At 40.7% G+C, this 16,027-nt stretch overlaps 1 long non-coding RNA gene across 4 annotated transcripts; it reads left to right on the forward strand.

Moving 5' to 3' along the window:
- Window positions 1-1,478: 1,478 nt before the first annotated feature.
- LOC135098362 (uncharacterized) lies at window positions 1,479-15,212 on the forward strand. 4 transcript variants are annotated; one of them, XR_010266898.1, is made up of 6 exons: window positions 1,479-1,727; window positions 10,151-10,294; window positions 10,768-10,944; window positions 12,019-12,287; window positions 13,577-13,741; window positions 14,431-15,212. It is a non-coding gene; the product is annotated as an uncharacterized LOC135098362 (long non-coding RNA). The 4 variants fall into 4 exon arrangements; XR_010266896.1 differs by lacking the exon at window positions 1,479-1,727 and adding an exon at window positions 7,229-7,296; XR_010266897.1 differs by lacking the exon at window positions 1,479-1,727 and adding an exon at window positions 7,229-7,296 and having other exon boundaries at window positions 10,768-10,932.
- Window positions 15,213-16,027: the final 815 nt, after the last annotated feature.

Below are 16,027 nucleotides of genomic sequence, written 5' to 3' on the forward strand. Positions count from 1 at the left end.
ACAAAGACGAGCAGCAGTTTATCCCTATGATCTCTCTCACCATAATTACCATAAGAAGCAGGTGACATACGTGGCACTTCATATTTCTTCCTTTGCCAGCATTGACGGGGCCTCTCACACACGTTAGATAACACCTCCTCATTTCCATCTTTGTGTTATCACCTTTATATCTGCCAGGGATTTTTTTTTATCGTGAGTACCTAAACATCAGCAGATAAGACCAGAAGCATGTTAGTGTTGAAGCGCCTAACAAGAGGTAGCAGCGGTGGTGCTGCTGGTGGACGCCGCTAATTTGTTGTTGTGGTGCACTATAATCAGTTCAGTTGTTCATCATACTGCAGGAGACGTAGACGTAGTGCTTGGTTAAGAGGTGTACAGAGTGTGTATACCACTATAAAGTTGCCTGTCAAGCCACTCACCCAGCGATCTTAAGGTGAGGAGAATATTATGGCGATCAGTGGTGCTGAGGACAAGGTACGTGATCTCAGCCCTGGGAGTTAATTGGCGACAGTTACAGGACATGTAGTGAACCTTTACTACCACTCCCTCTCAGTCTGTCGCCATAATATTCTTCTTTCTTTACAGTCGTTGAAATGGTGGGTCAGTATATTATCATCTCACCCATTTGCCCTAGTCTTATAGCGCTCACTAAACGTTCTGTAGTTGTGAGTTAGGCGAGGCTGCAGACAATGCCTTTTAAGTTAGAACGTAGCTTCTGTCTGATGTTGTCGCTCTTAAGGGATGTATGGCATACGACTTTCTTGATACTACACGTGTGCCGGTGTGCCCCGTCCTAGAATGCTGCTGGGTCTATACAGTAGCTTATCGACACAAAATTATATCTCCATAAAATTTTTTTATGGAGATATATATATATATATATATATATATATATATATATATATATATATATATATATATATATATATATATATATATATATATATATATATATATATATATATATATATATATATATACTATATTAACAATGATCCTTCTGTCATCATCGCTATTCAGTTACATCTTCTATCATGTTTTTGTGAAGACTAATATTCTAGCACTAGGCAGACAGAATGTCTTGATATTATGATGATAGCGTATGAGGTGAAAAGACAACGTTACAGTAATTTCATTCATTATAACCTGGAGTACTGTGACGCAACAGCAGCTCGATTAATAAGTTTTGCTTCTCGCGCATCATACATTTCAGGATTACTGTGGCAGTCATTCTCCAAAATCCTAAGATTACTGTCCTTGTCTCCCTCATCCCCCTTGATTCCCACAAGATCAGAGGCACCGGGGCACCACTTTAAGGGTGCCAGGTGCCCCTTCTCCTCACCAAGCGCCTCAACGAGCATCACGCTCTGCGCTCGTCATCAGCAGGCTGTTCATCACCACCACGAAGGAGACACAAGTGACAGCCTGGGAAGGAGGAATGGAGAGCAGGAAGAGGAGGGAAGGGAGGGACTGGAGGGAGGGAAGGTGGGAGGATGGGCGGGCGGCGTCATGACCCGAGCCATCGCCGCAGCTCACGTTACTTCTACAATAACATTCCATTGCTCGGCCACTTGTTGTTCATTTCTCTTCAGCGTTCTCGTCACCAGTGTTCATGAGCAGCTGAGAGAAAACACCATGTACAGCCGGCGTTGGCAGCTACCAAAGAGAATGTGCCATAGCGTGCCCGTTACTACGTCTTCATTCTCACCTTTCTCACCAGACGCAAGGTAGGCAATGCCTGTCAGTGTCCGGCCTCTACAAATCTTCTCCAAAGGTCTCTATCCATGAAATCCTCATCTCTGGTTATTTCTTGTAGATTTCTTCCTCTTCGTTCAGCAGCTTCTTCAACTCCCTGCATCCATCGCTTCCTAGGTCGTCCCACCGGCCTCCTGCCTAGAGGAACCCATTCCAGAAACTTCCTTGCGTATCTTGTATCTTCCATTCTTTGGACATGTCCATACCATCTCAATTTGTTCTTTTCAATTATCTTCAGTACAGATGTTATCCCTAATCTCTCTCTGGTTTCTTCATTTCTAATTCTATCAAGTCTGGTCACACCTCGGATCATTCTCAGAACTCTCATTTCTGCTGCTTGTATTTGTGAAGATGTTCTTGTTGTCAGTGTCCAAGTTTCTGACCCATATAGAAGTACTGGTCTTAGTATTGTTGTAAATATTATGGTTTTAGCTTTTGTTGGAATATTCTTATCTTTAAGTATGGGATACAATGCACTGACATTTGCATTGTACTTCTGTATTCTATTTAAAATTTCTATATTCTGTCTGTTTTCCTCGTCGAAAAGTACTCCCAGATAACAAAATTTGTCGGTCTGTTTCAGTTTAGCGTTTTCTATGTAAATATTACATTCCTCCTTTATTCTGCCAACTTTCATTATTTCTGTTTTTTGTTTGTTCATTCTCATTCCTTCCCTATTTAAGACATCATTCCATCTTGTCATGGCCTCTTGAAGATCTTGTTGGCTTCCTGTCACGACAGCGACATCGTCTGCATAGGCCAGCGTGATCTCTTTATCCTCCCTTACACACACTTCCTTCAGGCATCTGTCCATGTATATAATGAATAGCAAAGGAGAGAGCACTCCCCCTTGTCTCACTCCTGTCTTAATGCTAAACCATTCACTCTCCAGCTCTCTGTTCTTGACTCTGCTCTCCGTGTTCTTATATATACTCTTAATTACTCGTATCAGTTTAGAGTTTATGCCGTAGTCTTGATGTTGTAAGACTCTCCACAAGCAATCTCTTCTAATTCTATCAAAGGCTTTTTCCAGATCTATAAAAGCCACATATTTATCAATGCTCCACTCCCAATTCTTCTCCATTATCATCTTTAAAGTGAACACTAGATCTGTCGTGCTCCTATTGGGCCTGAAACCATACTGCCATATTCCTAGTTTCTCCTCGACACAGGTTCTTAATCTTTTCTCAACTATTCTTTCATACAATTTTCCAACATGAGATAACAGGGATATACCTCTATAATTTGCACAATCTGTTTTACTGCCTTTCTTATATATTGGACATACTATTGCTTTGTGCCAGTCATGGGGCACTTTCTCCTCTTTCCACGCATTACTGAAAATGTACCTCATCCACTCTACACATTCTTCCCCAGCAGCTTTAAATAGCTCTATAGGGAGCTCGTCGTCCCCTGGGGCTTTGCCGCTTCTCATCTTCTTTAGTGCCTCCTTCACTTCCTCTATACTGATCTCATTTGGGTTCTCTCCTTGTTCCTCCTGTATATCTAGATTCCGCTCTTCATCCACTTCCACATCCTCCACATTTAGAAGTTCTTGGAAGTATTCTCTCCATCTTTCTTCAATCTCCTGTGGTTTTGTTAGTAATTCTCCTGTTTTGTTCATTATTGCATATGTTGATTCGTTATTTCCTTTCCTATAGTTCTTAGCCATGTTATACAATAATTTTCTTGTTCCTTCTACGTGTCTCTCTAGATCTTGACCAATCTTGATCCACATGTCCTCCTTGGCTGCTCTTTTGGTTGCTTCTGCACTGTTTCGTTTATCTACGTAATCTTCTCTATCTTCAATGTTTCTTGTTTTCATCCATTTTCTGAAAGATCTTGTTTTTTCTTTGACTGCTTCCTTAACATCATAAGTCCACCATGCAGTACTTTTCTTTTTGGTTCCATATTTGATTTTAATACCAACTGTCTCCTCAGCTGCCCCATACACGGTGTTCTTGAATTTATTCCATTCTTCTTCTATGTTCATTTCTTCCAATTCCAGTTCGGTTGGTTTTCGTAATGTTACCAGTTGCCGCAGTGCTTGCTTCTTCTCTTCGTCCTTGAGGTTTTCCAGTTTGAATCTCTTTTGCTTTTTCTTGACTTTTTCCTTTGGTTTTACAATTTTTAATTTAGCCACCACCAACCTGTGGTCAGAGTCTAAGGACACAGATGGTATGGTCCTAACATCTTTAAATATGTTTTTCTTGTTGGTGAGAAACAGGTCAATCATTGACCTCTCAGTATATCCTTGTTGTGCTGCATTCCACCGATACCATGTCCATTTATGGCTCTCCTGATGTTTATAATAAGTATTCATAATGGACATGTTATTCATCACACAATAATCTATTATTCTTTCTCCCTCCTGGTTCCTTTCGCCAATGCTAAACTCTCCGATGACGTGCTCTACTCCATCTCTATTCTGTCCGACATGTCCATTCATGTCTCCCATGACAATGACATTCTCGTGATGTCTTATTGTTTCTGTCATTTCCTGTAGAGTTTCATAAAACTGCTCTTTCTCCCTCAGACTTCTGCCCTGTTGTGGAGCATATGTTTGGATAATGCTAATTTTTGTCTGTTCTATAGTTAACGTTATACCCATCACTCTCTCATTTCTGCAGTCCATACTGTCCATCCTTTCTGCCATCAGTGGTGACATCATTATAGCAACCCCATGTCTTCCATCCTCATTACCACTATATATGATCTTATAATTTTCATGTAATGTTTTTTCTCCTTTCTCTTTGATTCTAGTTTCACATAATCCAACGATTTCCAGCTTTCTTTCCTTCATCATCTCTATTATTTCCTCTTCTTTATCCTTGAATGTTGCCAAGTTTATCGTTGCAATCTTTATTGTCTTTTGTTTCCTATTTTCATGTCCAGTTCCATTCCGGTTCGTTACTCTTTGGTCAGTCCGATTCCGAGGCACGTTCTGCGTTTCTTGAGCAAAAACTGTAACACCAGTGGCTTGCTAGGCCTATCCTGGCTCTTCAGAACTGTTAATTAGTCCTTTCCTGCTGCTTATTGCCCCCAACTGGTTACAGGGAATCTCCTACTAGTCCCCGGGCAAGCCTGCAGGTTAGGGTAAGCCGCGACACTTCTTCAAAGTTACACAGTTCCTTGTTCATGTGGAGTAGGCCCATGAACCGTCGCGGCCCATGAACCGTCGCGGACTTCATCTCAAAGCTAATTTTGAAGGATGTTTTTTCATTAATACAGAACCTCAGTTAACGTAATCTGTCCTTCGCAGAACTATATTTCTCTTCATCACCCTATTCTCTTCCCTGAACTATTGCTAAAGTACTTTTTTCTTTTTTTTTATTATTACAGACTTCTTACGAACAAGACGCCTGTAACCTCCTAACATTTCCTTGCCTCCACATCAACCAGTGTGGCTGTCGCTGGCATACTATCATTCCTCGCCATACCATTCACATTTAACTACTACACACCATTTTCAACCTTGTAATTTCTCGGCGCAAGGGACTGTTCTTGCCTAGCCCCGTCCCTTACCTTTCGCTCTTCGGTTATTGCTTTCACCCGGCGTCGTGATTACTCGTCATGCTGTTTTATCATCTCTGATTACATCTGATAGGGTCGTGTAAAATACAGAAGAAGGTAGGGAAGGTGCAGGCGATGAACATGTTGCCTGTGAATAACAATGAGCTGATTGACAGGTATAGCATCGCCGGCTGTTAAATCTCGTGAACAATCTCGACACCTGATATGAGCACATTCTCGACCGCTAGACCCTGACATTATCGATGCACCTCAGGACGTTCCTCGCTCATCCTATGGCCGCTTAGGGCTAAATGGGCACTAAAATAGCAAAAAACCTTCCTTTTAAAGTATAGCGTGTCTCTTAATACTTTGTTTCTGGCGGTCAGGTGCACGTTTACTAACTTCGTGATGCTGCTGGGGTCTCGTAGGGATACGTGGGTGTGGTGCTACCAAGGCGACGACAACACAGGGCACACACACGAACGGGCCCTCCTTCAGGCACTGTCTGCAGCAGCTGAAAGAATGTTGTTTTTTATGCTGGCTGTGTGTGTGTGTGTGTGTGTGTGTGTGTGTGTGTGTGTGTGTGTGTGTGTGTGTGTGTGTGTGTGTGTGTGTATGTGTGTGTGTGTGTGTGTGTGTGTGTGTGTGTGTGTGTGATCTCGTCTCGTCTCGCCTCGTCTCATCCCCCCCCCCTCTCTCTCTCTCTCTCTCTCTCTCTCTCTCTCTCTCTCTCTCTCTCTCTCTCTCTCTCTCTCTCTCCGCAAACGTACTCATATTATCCTAATTCATAGGAAATGATAGCTTGAGAAAAAAAAAAACACACACACACACACATTAGTCAAGTGAGTAAATAACCACTCAGACACGCACGCACGTAAATGGGTCTAAACGATTACACTGATGACAAATTAAATGTGCAGCATCCGTGATAAAGGCATTAGTGTTCTGCTGTATCTAAGACAGTGAGCAGCTTCTCGTGTAGCCTTGCCTAGTGAGACCCTCCTTCAAGAACGTCGTATGTGTGTGTGTGTGTGTGTGTGTGTGTGTGTGTGTGTGTACGCACATATGTCTTAGTTCCTGAAATATCCATGACTTCGAACCCTAGGAATTTTTGTACTCCAATTAATTGTTTTTCGTCACGCTCTCCCCTCACTGAATTCATGATACTAATTTCTTACCTTCCGTCCATTTGGGTACACTCCGCAAGACTGTTTTTTGTGTCAGGAAGAGTTATGATACTACCCTGCCCAGGTTCAGAAATATGCCTTTTGGAGGTGATGCAGGTGGAGGTGAAGGACCGGGCAGCGGTGAGAGGAGCTACTGTGTCTGGGTGCTGAGGGGAGTAATGAGAGAGAGAGAGAGAGAGAGAGAGAGAGAGAGAGAGAGAGAGAGAGAGAGAGAGAGAGAGAGAGAGAGAGAGAGAGAGAGATTTTTGTGAAATCTAATAGTGCGTAATATATTTTGGAAAAGGTTCATGGACTCGGTAAGCAAAATACCTTATCCATTTGTATGAAGAAGAAAAGTATTACATATCATTGTGCCCTATCATTCTTAACCAAAAAGTTGTAGTGAATTTTCTTTTTCCGAACTTAATGTGCTTACTTCTTATGTTTTCATGCTTTACCTAACATTATTATCTCTTTCCCAGTTTATTCCTCCTTGGTTCTCATTCAAGCACATTTTGTTTTATATGAATGCATATACAGCTGCTTCGAAGTTCCCCCGGCAGCAGTCCGCATTAGCATAGTGTATCTTAATTTGAACATCCAAGTACTGTCAAGGAAACTACGACGCAGCGCCAGAGAGACTTGAGACTTAGATGGAGCCCAAATACTCCGTGTTGTGACCGTCCAGTGATCCTCCAGTGTCAGAGGATTGGATGGCAAAACAGACACTCAATTCGAATGGGGTTTTTATGAAGCAGTAACGTGAACCTGACCTGGTAGGCACATTAAAGTTGGAAGCGGGCAAAAAGAACGACGAGAGATTTCAACTCCGTGAAGAAATTATCGATACGCATACAGCGAGGTGAGACATACGTGAGGGAAGGAATTCTGGCCAGGTTTTTCACAGTACTGTATAAGATGTCTTTGTGTTTTCTTTGTGAGGTGTTCAGCTGGAGGATAAACTTTTGTACTCATGTAAGAGAGCGTGTACACAGTGTGTCCTTTAACAACACGTACTCGTATGCTTGATGAGCGAGGTGTATCACTACAAGTAAAGCGCCTCACACCTAATGAGCGAACATCAAAACCTTACTGCCATCAAGACTCTTCTCAGTATTCTTATTATCTGGCTGAAATACAGTTCATGAGGCAGCAAACTCTAATCACATTTTACTTTCGCTTTGTTCACCTTTGGTAACACCAAAGGATGGTGTGGTAAGCCTGTGACAAGATCGTTGGTATACTCCCAGCCGGTGGCGTAAAACAATTTCCATTAGGGCTGGGACTAATTGAGCTACGCCCACGTTATTAAAACGAGAATAATTAAAAGCCCACGTAAATCAGTAATCATGATCAGAAGTCCTGAAAATGTTAACCCGGAAGGAGTAACAGTGAAACATTTAGAGACGCACGAAGGAGAACAGGAAAAGTGTATGGAGTGTGGTGTTCCTTGGGGCTAACGTGCTGCCTTGACCACGCCTCCCCCTTCCCTTATCTACACTATCCCCCTTCTCTGCCCAGGCTTCCATCTCTCTCTCTCTCTCTCTCTCTCTCTCTCTCTCTCTCTCTCTCTCTCTCTCTCTCTCTCTCTCTCTCTCTCTCTCTCTCTCTCTCTCTCTCTCTCTCTCTCTCTCTCTCTCTCTCTCTCTCTCTCTCTCTCTCTCTCTCTCTCCTGATAAAAACAATAATTCAAGTTAATGGTCACAAATATTAATTGAAAATGTGCGTTTATTTGTGCCAAAGTGCCTGTGTTTGTCATGTGACGTACATTGTTAAGTTCGCTCCAGCTGATTTGCTGCGGCTTAGCATTTTTGTCATTTGGTTTCGTAACCTTCTCCGAGATAGTCAGGTGTCAATCAAGGCAAGCACCTCTAGGTAGATCTGCATGATATGCCACACTCCTAGCTTACTGAATTTCTAATGAGGAGGTATTGGCTATAATAGAGAGAGAGAGAGAGAGAGAGAGAGAGAGAGAGAGAGAGAGAGAGAGAGAGAGAGAGAGAGAGAGAGAGAGTTCAGATAGACTACTTGTACCCTCGTTTTGGAAATTTGTAAATAGCCTCAAGGAGCAAGGCAGTGTGAAGCATTACATTCATTATGCTGTGACTGAAGACTCTTAAAAGGAAAGAAAAAGAGTAACTCATGCACTTTACATGAGTTTCAAGTCGGTTATTTTATCCGAATGTAATTTTTGCATTGTCCAAACCAGTCCAGTCACACGTGGGCTTGTTGTACCAGGCCAACACTGGAGTCTTTCCTCGGGATTGCTTTGAAATTGCTGTCTGGACATGAACACGTATTTCTGTTTCCGCGCGTTGTCTCCCATACCGTGCAATCTGTTTTTGTTCTTTTACTTTTTGTTTGCATTTAAGATAAAGAGGCGGGGATAAGAGGAATGACAGCCTTGTGCAAGTAGAGTACACGTGTTGTCTTGCCGTGGTTAGTACTTAGTGGTGTTACTGTCTCTGTGGGACATTTTACCGATGGATCTTGTTACCACAAAAACTTTAAGTCGTACTCGAATTTTTTTTTTCTCTCTTCATTTATTGTGAAGCAATAATACATTCGGGTTACCCTTGACCAACATCCCTTCCTCATCAAAAGAATTACAACCGCTGTATATGTTGGGTTCTTCTTGTGTGTATGCTGAGACGCGCCGACTGCGCTGCTCCTGGGGGAGACTTTCTGAACGACATTCTGCATCTAATTCTGCAGTGTCGTTTCGAAGCTCCTATTTTTTGTATATTTTCATAGATATAATTAACTGATATTCACTGGTGATAACCAATGCATCTGTCTATTGCTTGAGTGATAATGAGTTATTCCAGTTTACAGATCTACCACTCACCAAGTCAAAGAAAATATATCCGAACTCCACATAACTATATTCTGTAGACAGCATTTCACCATTACCAGACTACATCCATCTTTGTACTAATTCCTTGCACATACAGGCAAGATTCATAATGCCATCACAAATGGTCGTAGACAAGACACGCGTCACGGGAACTCAGCAGCGATGGGGTGCTTTGTTACAGCTTGCGAGAGCAGGACATTCCATATTTACGAGTATTTGTTGATATAAGGAAATAAACAACAATATAAGTAAAGGGCACATGGTGGAGGTCAACTTGTTGACTGAAGCTTAAAACAACTTTCACCGAACAACTGAGCTGCCTCTTGGTCACGGCTTAAATTTGCTCCAACCAATTGTTTCCTTGTGCTTTAAATAAATGTGATTCTCATCTTATTCTTTCTGAGAGGGATGGAGATCTGGAAAGAAAGGTAGCGTAAGATTTGATCACGTAGTATCTGCGCAGGCACATTACTTGCCACTTAGAGAGAGAGAGAGAGAGAGAGAGAGAGAGAGAGAGAGAGAGAGAGAGAGAGAGAGAGAGAGAGAGAGATTAAAACGGACGGAATGAAGTATAGTATCATAAATTTATTAATTCATGATCAGTAAAAAATGAAACACACACACACACACACACACACACACACACACACACACACACACACACACAATGGGAGAAAAACTTAAGTTATCGCTTATAGATTAAGGATTAAGGCAGAATGTGTCCATTCCCCGCCTTCTCTCTCTCTCTCTCTCTCTCTCTCTCTCTCTCTCTCTCTCTCTCTCTCTCTCTCATATTGTCGCAGCACTACGCAATATCATGTAATCAGTCAACTAAGCGTGTTTTGCTTTCGTGTCGCAGAGTGCAAAACAGTGATCAGTGAGGGCGTGGACGTGCAGCTCACCGCTAGCTGCCACAAGCCTTGGCGCCGCAGCAAATCGTGCCAGCCCAGGGAGGACGCGGCGCCTAACTCCCATCGCGCTTGGTGTGCTCGCAGGAAGGATGGTAAGTAAAGACACTTGCTAAGCTCTCTGCGGGAAGGTAATCATGAACTTAGCACGGGATTCTGAAGGCTGTAGATGAATTTCACACACACACACACACACACACACACACACACACACACTGTAGAAACAAAGAAAAGAGAAAAACGCATCTCATCCTCAAAGAAGTAACAATGATGTGACTCAGTAACCAAAATTAATAGGAAGCTTTTAAGAGACTAGACAAATTTATGGATAGGAATGATAGGTGCACTTACTTACTGTAGGTATGCTTTGTGTGAGGACTGCCAAGTGTGTGCCTCCTGGCTTCTTGCTGTTTCCCTTGTGTTCTTGCTTGTATCTTACTATGTTCTTTTATTCTTACCTACCTTATCAACAACCTTTCTCCCAAATCCCGTGGGCTGTAACCCTTGCCAGCATTCTCAACTATAATCGAGACTTAATCTGCTCTCTCCATCCCTTGCAAAACACCAGTGACTTCAGTGGGACTTGGGACCGCCACACTTGATGACCGGTGTGGTGACGCGAGGCCGAGGGGACACGGACCGCAAACATTGGGTGAAGGCCTACACATTCACCCATTGCAACGACTCCAAGGTTTGGTTCACCTACAAAGACGGCAACCACCTCGATACTAAGGTGAGCGACAAGGTAAGCCAGGGAGAGCGTCTTGCACTGATGGTAGGAACTGTGGTGGCACCTTGTACTGTTGTGATGGAGGGAGTGTAGCTTGGTAGCGCAATGACAGTGTATCTAAGCATTTAGTGCCAGTCAAGCTTTATGTACTTAACTGTGGAACTGTGGTATCACCTTCTGCTGGTGGAAGGAGTGCGGCTGGGTAATGCAAGAGTATCTAACCCATGTGCATCCAGTGAAGCTTTGTGTGCTAATAACAGAAACTTGTTGTACCGCTTGTTGGTAGAGGGAATATTGCCTTCTGATGCCAATGTGTCTGAATATACTGGCTGAAGCAGCTGGTCTCATGCGGTTAGAGGAAGTGTTACCCTTTTTGACCTTGTGAATTGTGCTAATTGAAAGAGCTGACTGTACACAGGTCTTCAGTGTTTGTGATTCTAGTATCAGTTGAGATACGAGTATATGGCTGATCTTAAACGGTTGATAGGAGCTTAACCTTTTCCTTGAGAAGTGAGAGTAGTCATCCAAGGGTACCTGTGCAAGGCGTGTGGCTTTGTCTTTTTTTTTTTTTTATGTAGAAAGGACACTGACCAAGGGCAACAAAAATCCAATAAAAAAAAAATGCCCACTGAAATGCCAGTCCCATAAAAGGGTCAAAGCAGTGGTCAAAAACTGATAGCTTAAAATAGCTTAAAACAACACTCAAATGGTCCCTTAACCCTCGCACTCTCACTAACCCTAACGTGAGTGAAGTCAAATTTGCCTTAGCGTTAAACACTCACTCAACCACCCGCTCCCTTACTTTCACAGTTGGCAGCCCTTGAAAGGTTGTGTGGTCGCTCTGTTTATGTATGCGCATAGAGTGGCATTTCTGAAAGTTTGGTTGTGTTCGGATATGTCGACTTGTTCATTTTTTATTGTTTATTGCGGAGAATTTTCAGCTAATTTTTCATCAAAACATATATACTAGCATAAAATATGTGATATAGTATCATGTACACATAAAATAGTAGGTTGTTTGAATATTATACGAACATGTTACATAGCCAAGTCGCAGTGACAAATCGAACATCTCCCAACCCGCTGCAGATGAATGAACTTTATGTTCTCTTGCAAAAATGTTGCGAAGTGAACGAATGCAGCACATGGGAGAAGAGGAGAGGATACTTCTATTAGACTTAATCAATGAAAGAAGAGGTGTTCTCCTCAGCAAAGCCACCAACCGTGACCAACGCCCGCATTATACCGGTCAAGGCAAGAGTATGGGAGGAGATCACGAACTCTCTTGCTGCCAGTGGTCTGGGGCCGCAGAGGACTGTAAAACAGATTAAGAAGATTTAGGAAAACATGAGATCAAGGTTAGTATGTTGGTTTTAAAATGTCGTTTGGTAATTAGCAAGTTTACTTTTCCACACTCCTACGGTAGAAAGTAATTATGAGATGAAAAATTAGTTAAATGTCAGTGTTATCAGGTTAAATTAATGTTACTGTTAGTTACCACTTACCGGTAAAGAGGATTTCTGTTGGGTAATTGGTACATAATAATAATTGTTCTTGTTGTAGTTTATTAATGAGTACCTTTGTAAAACATTAAGAATTTTACAATCTACCCATCTAAGATTGTTTCTAAGAAGGACAGGGTTTAGAAGTCAAGGGAAATGTGTGTGGTAAAAAAGTCAACCTACTGTTCTGTAGACAGGTAAAAGTCACCATTAAAAATAATATAATGTCACTCCACTTTCTCCATCTCAATTGAATCCTCCAGTTGCTTCCTTATCTCAACTACCCTCTCCTGACAGACAGAATATTAAGTCTCTAATTGCCTTTACCCTAGTACTTTGCATGAATGATTTAAAGTTTTCTTAGAAATATGCATTTGATTATTTTGTGAAACTATAGTATTAGCACCTCTCCAAACACTAAGAGAACCATGCAAGGAGCTAGAGTACCCAATATATAATTATAATATAACATGTCTGTGATGTTGTGAGGGTGGACAGCTCTTGTGAGGTTACATAACATTGAATTAAGTTAGGCTTGATTAAGTTTGGTTAGGTTGGTCTGTGAGTGTTACCTAATCTAATTTAAACTTAAGTAACCTAACCTAACCTCACATAAGCCATATAGGACAGGATAAGTTTGGTTAGGTTACTTTATTTTAGTTTAGATTAGGTTATATCAGATTGAATTAGGTTAGGTTTGTCTGTGACTTATTTACCTAACATAATCTAACCAAACCTAACCTAGCCTAGCCTAGCCTAACCTAACCTAACCTAACCTAATCTAATCAAACCTATCCCATCCTATCCAAAGCTGACCAAACCTCACAACAAGTGCTCCCCACTTTAAAACATCACAGACAATGCTGACCAGTAATGTTTCTATAATCTTTCATTGTTTTTTAATGATTAGAGAGGAAGTGTTATTCTATAGTTTTATCCTGAAATTTATTAGTTCTTACCATTCTTCATAAGAACAACAGCAATTAGGCTACAATATTTCTTTAATTTTTGTTTATGTAGCTTTTATAGATGATAATTTATCAATATGAAATTATGGTATGGTATCTTTCTTGTACTGTGCAGTGCAGGAAAAATAAATGAAAATATGTAACTTTTTTATGCCTAATGATGTGAAATAATTTCAGGGCCAAGAAGTTTGTTAGTGACCAGAGGAAAAAACTGTGTTGAACAGGAGGTGGTCCTCTAAGTCCAGTTGTCAAGCCAGACCCTGTATTGGAGAAAATCCTTGCTCTCATCGCAGACGAGCTAGAACCGGACCCAAACCACAGTGACAGTGACATGGCCAACAGGTTGGTTCCATTAAGTAATAAATTTTCTGTTTTACATATCACATTTCTGTTCTTAAATGTGATATTGAGTTCTAGTATATTCAGACTTGCAAATATTTCTGATGCCATCCTTATTTTTGCAAATTATTCATCACTTTGGAGCAGTGGTTCCAATAATTTTCTTGTTCTTAACCCAGTTTTCATCTATACTTGATTAATATCATGGGACTCTTTGGTTTGGCTTAATCCAGCAAAATATTTCACCACATGGTCATGCAGCATACTCAGACGACTCTAAACTGTTTTGTAGCATAGAGACCAACTATTCTGTAGACAAAATTGGTGTTTTCATGTAAACTTGCCTTAAGAGCTTCCTTGAAAAAATGGTGTGCATGCACAGAAAATACCCTGATATGACGGACCTACTTTGGTTTACATGGAATCTGTCTGACAGAAGACCCACCCAGACTTGACAAATTCCAGATAAAGCAGAAATTTCTGGCTTGTAATAGATCTGTCAAGGCCTTAGAAAATCTGTATTGACCAGAAACCAATTTAAGTTCATCTTGCTTAGAGAGGGTTGAACATTATTATGTACCTTGTAACTATATTACTCGTTCAATGGAAGAGGCAATCCATTCATATACTTAAACACTATACTGTAAACAACCATACTGTTACTTTCATTAATGTTATTTGTTTGTTCACAGATGTCACTGTCGTTGTTATTAATGAGAAGGGAGAGCAGTTGGATGAGCCGATGGCCATGACTGAACAGCCATCCACAGCACGCTCAGTGCCTATTTCGCTCATGCCTGCCAGAGGAAATGATAGTGCACCTGCTGCTTGCACCTCTTTTGTTGAGTCATCGGGAACTGCAGCTTTGCTCTACAGTCCTGCCATCCACCGCACACCTCTTTCTTTAACTTCTAAGGATGTTCATGGAACTGTAGTGTCATCCTCAAGCTCCTCCAACCACTGTACACCACTTCCTTCAACCTCTGTTGATGTACAGTAGCTTCAATTTGCAACAGTAGCTTCAATTTGTAGCACACCTCTTCCTTCCACCTCTGTTTTGGCATCGGTACCAGTTACCTTTCCAAGTGAATTGTCACCAATACAGTCTTCCAGTGCGAGAGGAAAAGTGAGTGGGAAAAAGTTTAAAGCAAAGAAAAGGCAAGTGGAAGACAGTGTTGGCAGAGAGTCCTATGAAATGTTGTCAAAGTTTCAAAAGGAAGAACATGAAATAGTGATGCAAATTCATAAACAAAACTTAGAAAATAAAAAGATTGAAGGGGACTGTTTATGCCAAGCAATGAAAATTATGTCTTCTATACATTCAAGAGTTGGAGACACACTGGAAGATGTGCGTGCAGATGCAGGTGCATTTGTAGATTTCTTGGACAATTCTAGAAATGATCAGGCATAAATTTGTTTTGCGGTGTTGCTGTAAGATCAAGATCCAAAGTTTCTTTACTCACCCAGTTTAGTACAAACACTTATATATATATATATATATATATATATATATAGTAATCTCAGTGCTTTGTTTGAGAGGTATCATCATTATATTTTTTTGAAATACTACATGGATTCATGTACTCATGTGATATAGGACTGATTTATTATATAATTACTATATAAGGGCAATGGCCATTAATAACTAGTCTCCTTTTTTACACCCACAATTTAGTACAAACACTTAGATAATCTCTGTGCTTCATTAGTGATGTGATCATTAAAGCATTTTTTCAATAAGACATATTCATGTGATATATGACTGTGATTTATAAATAGAGGTAAAGATCATTAAAATCTTGTTTTTTTCTCAATATGTATATTTATTTACATTGGATAATAAATTACTATACAGTTAAACACTGAAGTTTTATTACTACACACACACACACACAACACACACACACACACACACACTAAAACTACAGTATATAATTGATTTTTCCTTTTCTGTTGCAGTAAAATATGATTACTCTATTCGATGGTGATAAAATATGTGATTATATTTTTGAGAAAAATATCTTTTACTTAGTGTTGTCATTTACCATAACTGTATAGCAACTAGTGTATTTTCATAACAAAGTGTTTATAGTCATATTGTATACAAAGTAAAATCAAACTCATCAAGGTAAGAAATGGGAATTACAAGTACATTTTTCTGAGTAACAGTTCACATAAAAAAAAAGAAATAGCAAAAATACCTTAGATTCGTACATATTTGAATACTATTTTGGATAACACTTATAATCAGTTATATGTACACATATAGTTTAGAGGGAATGCTCTTGA

The sequence above is a fragment of the Scylla paramamosain genome, unplaced genomic scaffold, assembly GCF_035594125.1.
Source record: "Scylla paramamosain isolate STU-SP2022 unplaced genomic scaffold, ASM3559412v1 Contig58, whole genome shotgun sequence".
NCBI classification, from domain to species: Eukaryota; Metazoa; Arthropoda; class Malacostraca; order Decapoda; family Portunidae; genus Scylla; species Scylla paramamosain.